The sequence below is a fragment of the Nomia melanderi genome, unplaced genomic scaffold (genome assembly GCF_051020985.1).
Source record: "Nomia melanderi isolate GNS246 unplaced genomic scaffold, iyNomMela1 scaffold0260, whole genome shotgun sequence".
Classification (NCBI taxonomy): Eukaryota; Metazoa; Arthropoda; class Insecta; order Hymenoptera; family Halictidae; genus Nomia; species Nomia melanderi.
In genome coordinates this window covers 52,501-58,685 of record NW_027475375.1, presented here as the reverse complement: position 1 = coordinate 58,685, position 6,185 = coordinate 52,501, and the positions used below count along the sequence as shown (strand labels likewise).

Sequence of the window (6,185 nt, the reverse complement as noted above, 5' to 3'; positions counted from 1 at the left end):
CAACAACTAGAACGTACACTGTCCGTGAAATTCACAGAATTTTCGCGTGTCCGCGACAAACGCCGACGAGACACCCATCGTTCGCTCGTACGTAGCATCCTTCTCTTAACCCGACTCAGAAACGTTCTTTGCGCCCTTCGGTAAAAAAACGTTCGATCCGAAGAGGTGAACGACGGCGGGGATTTGACAGAGCTACGCAAGCAGTGTATGGTACGTAAACGACCCTCAGCCAGGCGTGGTCCAGGAATTGTATCCGTGGACCGCAATGTGCGTTCGAAATGTCGATGTTCATGTGTCCTGCAGTTCACACGTTGACGCGCAATTAGCTGCGTTCTTCATCGACCCACGAGCCAAGTGATCCACCGTTCAGGGTAATCGTATAAATTTTATATTTCACATATATAATTTTATTCTCATTTGTTCGACCTAATATCTCTCTTCTTTCAAAGAGAAGATAAAAGTTGATACCTGAATCTCCGACCAGCGCGCGAAGGAGATTCAGGCGTCGCCTTGGAGACGACACCGAAGCCTTTCGAGACGAAAAACGTTCAAGTAATATGTATATATTTCTCGACGTTCCGGGCGTATAGTGCATTCAAAAACCCGCGAAAGACGCAGAAGACTCGCACGCGTGGAAACGACGGGGATATATTTTGTATCCTACCCGATACTGAATCCATCGCGTGCAGTCGACCCTCGCGTTCTTCCGATCAGACGCATCTATTGTTGCGCGCATGTTTTCGCGTCGCATCGCGCGAAACGTTGCACGAATCGTACCGATCGATCGATTGAAAGCAAATAATGAAAAAAGACTTCACAGCTGGCTCTTTGCCGGTCATTCGTCCCATGTTATCTCTTGCCGCGAAATTGGCGCGCAAGAGTTGGGTGTCAGACGCGCGGCTTTAAAACGAGCTTCACGGCCGGTCCCTTCGTTACCGCTTTCGTTCTTTCTCTCGGAACGACCATGAACGAACACGACGAGCGACGCTACGGCATACACACGTCCACGGATTCGATTAAAAAAACAGACTTCACAGCTGGCTCTTTGCCGGTCATTCGTCCCATATTATCTCTTGCCGCGAAATTGGCGCGCAAGAGTTGGGTGTCAGACGCACGGCTTTAAAACGAGCTTCACGGCCGGTCCTCTCAATTCCGTGTACGGTACACGCAAGATGCGGGTTCCACTTCCAGACTACCCGGTCCCTTCTCTCTACGAGAATCGATAGTAGAAGAACGGCTCGAAAACGCGTCTCAGAGACTAGGGGAAAAGAAGCGGTATGCGAGCGAAACGAAAACGCATTATGGAAACGTCGCGAAACAATGTTCGACGGTTGCTCGGTTCCAATCGTGCGGCCGTTTCAATTTCTCGTGCGCTTCACCGTCCCTCCGTAACTCTGGCCGATCGCGTATACCGAAGAGCCGACACGCGCAAAAACCACAGGCATTGTATACTGTATATATATATGTTACAGTCACAGCCTTCGCGCGTTTTACTCTCCGACGCGGGGTTTCCACGACGAAAGAGAGACAGTTTCGTGGCGGGTGACTCGGCCGAATCGCTACGACGGGTATTTCTATTATAGAACGAATCATCGCCACCCTTTACCAGTGCCCGACGAAGGAATCACAAGGTCATCTGGAGTTTACAATGCCAGCGACGGTAATTCCAACGAAGACCCGATAAGTCAACTCATCGTTCTATTTCTCCCCGTACAGAAAAGCGAATCGACGCTAACGCACCTCGCGCAAGCACGAACGTTCTCTTCGCGTGGATCATCCCATCGTCGAAAGATGTAAAGACGCATTGGAGATCGTGGTCTCTGGCGGGCTCATTGCACGCCCCACTGCATATCTTTCCTCGAATCGAGAATGATTCGTCCACTAAGGCTGCGAAACTACGCGTCGAGGAAACTAGGGGAAAGAAGCGGGATGCGAGCGAAACGACAATACATTATGGAAACGTCGCGAAACAATGTTCGGCGGTTGCTCGTTTCCTCCTGCGGACGTTTCATTGCTCGGGCGCTTCACGTCCCTCCGTAACCTTCGCGCGATCGCGTGCCCCGGAGAGCCGGCAACCGGTGAACCACAGGCGTATAAACTATAGTCTTCTATAGCAAGCCTTCGGCGGTTACTCTCCGACGCGGGGATTCCACGACGAGAGAGAATTTCGTGGCGGGTGACATCGGTCGAAACGCTACGACGGGTATTTCTATTATAGAACGAATCATCGCCACCCTTTACCAGTGCCCGACGAAGGAATCACAAGGTCATCTGGAGTTTACAATGCCAGCGACGGTAATTCCAACGAAGACCCGATAAGTCAACTCATCGTTCTATTTCTCCCCGTACAGACAAGCGAATCAACGCTATCGCACCTCACGCATGCACGAACGTTCTCTTCGCGTGAATCGTCCCATCGTCGAAAGATATAGCCGCTTGGAGATCGTGGCCCATCAAGTTCTTCCGTAACTCCTGCGCGATCGCGTACCCCGGAGAGCAGGCAACCGGTGAACCACAGGCGTATAAACTATAGTCTTCTATAGCAAGCCTTCGCGTTTACTCTACGACGCGGGGATTCCACGACGAGAGAGATTTTCGTGGCGGGTGACACGGCCGAATCGCTACGACGGGTATTTCTATTATAGAACGAATCATCGCCACCCTTTACCAGTGCCCGACGAAGGAATCACAAGGTCATCTGGAGTTTACAATGCCAGCGACGGTAATTCCAACGAAGACCCGATAAGTCAACTCATCGTTCTATTTCTCCCCGTACAGAAAAGCGAATCGGCGCTATCGCACCTCACGCAAGCAGGAATGATCTCTTCGCGTGGATCGTCCCATCGTCGAAAGATGTAAGACGTACAGAAATCGTGGTCCATCACGATTATTCGTAACTCTCCGAGTCGCGTATCTGAGAGTAGGACAAACGGAGAACCACAGGCATAAATAATACTATATGTTTCTTATATAGTTAGCCTTCGCGTTTTACTCTCCGACATGGGGATTCCACGACGAGAGAGAGTTTCGTGGCGGGTGTCTCGGCCGAATCGCTACGACGGGTATTTCTATTATAGAACGAATCATCGCCACCCTTTACCAGTGCCCGACGAAGGAATCACAAGGTCATCTGGAGTTTACAATGCCAGCGACGGTAATTCCAACGAAGACCCGATAAGTCAACTCATCGTTCTATTTCTCCCCGTACAGAAAAGCGAATCGACGCTATCGCACCTCGCGCGAGCACGTAACTACTCTTCGCGTGGATCGTCCCATCGTCGAAAGATGTAAGACGCACGGAAATCGTGGCCCATCAACGTTTTTTTGTAACTCTGCCGATCGCGTATCACAGAGCCGAGACGCACATACCACAGGCGTATAATACCGTTTTCTTTCGTATGGTAAGCCTTCGCGTTTACTCTTCGGCGCGGGGTTTCCACGTCGAGAGAGACATTCGTGGCGGGTGACATCGGTCGAAACGCTACGACGGGTATTACTATTATAGAACGAATCATCGCCACCCTTTACCAGTGCCCGACGAAGGAATCACAAGGTCATCTGGAGTTTACAATGCCAGCGACGGTAATTCCAACGAAGACCCGATAAGTCAACTCAACGTTCTATTTCTCCCCGTACAGAAAAGCGAATCGACGCTGTTGCACCTCACGCAAGCACGAACGTTCTCTTCGCGTGGATCGTCCCATCGTCGAAAGATGTAAGACGCACGGAAATCGTGGCACATCACGTGTTTTCGGAACTCTGTCGACCGCGTATCTCAGAGACGACGCGCGCGAACCACTGGCATATACTATTATATATCGCGTTTTACCCTCCGACGCGGGGATTCCACGACGAGAGAGAGTTTCGTGAGCGGGTTGACTCGGAAGAAACGCTACGACGGGTATTTCTATTATAGAACGCATCATCGCCACCCTTTACCAGTGCCCGACGAAGGAATCACAAGGTCATCTGGAGTTTACAATGCCAGCGACGGTAATTCCAACGAAGACCCGATAAGTCAACTCAACGTTCTATTTCTCCCCGTACAGAAAAGCGAATCGACGCAATCGCACCATACGCGTGCACGTAAACAACTCTTCGCGTGGATCGTCCCATCGTCGAGAGACGTAAGTTTTCATAGTATGAATTCGCGTTTTACTCTCCGACGCGGGGATTCCACGACGAGAGAGAGTTTCGTGAGCGGGTTGACTCGGAAGAAACGCTACGACGGGTATTTCTATTATAGAACGCATCATCGCCACCCTTTACCAGTGCCCGACGAAGGAATCACAAGGTCATCTGGAGTTTACAATGCCAGCGACGGTAATTCCAACGAAGACCCGATAAGTCAACTCAACGTTCTATTTCTCCCCGTACAGAAAAGCGAATCGACGCAATCGCACCATACGCGTGCACGTAAACAACTCTTCGCGTGGATCGTCCCATCGTCGAGAGACGTAAGTTTTCATAGTATGAATTCGCGTTTTACTCTCCGACGCGGGGATTCCACGACGAGAGAGAGTTTCGTGAGCGGGTTGACTCGGAAGAAACGCTACGACGGGTATTTCTATTATAGAACGCATCATCGCCACCCTTTACCAGTGCCCGACGAAGGAATCACAAGGTCATCTGGAGTTTACAATGCCAGCGACGGTAATTCCAACGAAGACCCGATAAGTCAACTCAACGTTCTATTACTCCCCGTACAGAAAAGCGAATCGACGCAATCGCACCATACGCGTGCACGTAACAACTCTTCGCGTGGATCGTCCCATCGTCGAGAGACGTAAGTTTCATAGTAAGCCTTCGGCGTTTTACTCTCCGACGCGGGGATTCCACGACGAGAGAGAGAGTTTCGTGAGCGGGTTGACTCGGAAGAAACGCTACGACGGGTATTTCTATTATAGAACGCATCATCGCCACCCTTTACCAGTGCCCGACGAAGGAATCACAAGGTCATCTGGAGTTTACAATGCCAGCGACGGTAATTCCAACGAAGACCCGATAAGTCAACTCAACGTTCTATTTCTCCCCGTACAGAAAAGCGAATCGACGCAATCGCACCATACGCGTACACGTAAACAACTCTTCGCGTGGATCGTCCCATCGTCGAGAGACGTAAGTTTTCATAGTATGAATTCGCGTTTTACTCTCCGACGCGGGGATTCCACGACGAGAGAGAGTTTCGTGAGCGGGTTGACTCCGAAGAAACGCTACGACGGGTATTTCTATTATAGAACGCATCATCGCCACCCTTTACCAGTGCCCGACGAAGGAATCACAAGGTCATCTGGAGTTTACAATGCCAGCGACGGTAATTCCAACGAAGACCCGATAAGTCAACTCAACGTTCTATTTCTCCCCGTACAGAAAAGCGAATCGACGCAATCGCACCATACGCGTGCACGTAAACAACTCTTCGCGTGGATCGTCCCATCGTCGAGAGACGTAAGTTTTCATAGTATGAATTCGCGTTTTACTCTCCGACGCGGGGATTCCACGACGAGAGAGAGTTTCGTGAGCGGGTTGACTCGGAAGAAACGCTACGACGGGTATTTCTATTATAGAACGCATCATCGCCACCCTTTACCAGTGCCCGACGAAGGAATCACAAGGTCATCTGGAGTTTACAATGCCAGCGACGGTAATTCCAACGAAGACCCGATAAGTCAACTCAACGTTCTATTACTCCCCGTACAGAAAAGCGAATCGACGCAATCGCACCATACGCGTGCACGTAACAACTCTTCGCGTGGATCGTCCCATCGTCGAGAGACGTAAGTTTCCATACTATGAATTCGCGTTTTACTCTCCGACGCGGGGATTCCACGACGAGAGAGTGTTTCGTGAGCGGGTTGACTCGGAAGAAACGCTACGACGGGTATTTCTATTATAGAACGCATCATCGCCACCCTTTACCAGTGCCCGACGAAGGAATCACAAGGTCATCTGGAGTTTACAATGCCAGCGACGGTAATTCCAACGAAGACCCGATAAGTCAACTCAACGTTCTATTGCTCCCCGTACAGAAAAGCGAATCGACGCAATCGCACCATACGCGTGCACGTAACAACTCTTCGCGTGGATCGTCCCATCGTCGAGAGACGTAAGTTTCATAAGTAAGCCTTCGGCGTTTTACTCTCCGACGCGGGGATTCCACGACGAGAGAGTGTTTCGTGGCGGGT

At 50.6% G+C, this 6,185-nt stretch overlaps 1 non-coding gene across 1 annotated transcript; it reads right to left on the bottom strand.

The window, feature by feature from the left end:
* Positions 1 to 219: 219 nt before the first annotated feature.
* LOC143175937 (5.8S ribosomal RNA) lies at positions 220 to 374 on the bottom strand. Its single transcript, XR_013000571.1, has one exon. It is a non-coding gene; the product is annotated as a 5.8S ribosomal RNA (ribosomal RNA).
* Between the last annotated feature and the right edge of the window lie 5,811 nt (positions 375 to 6,185).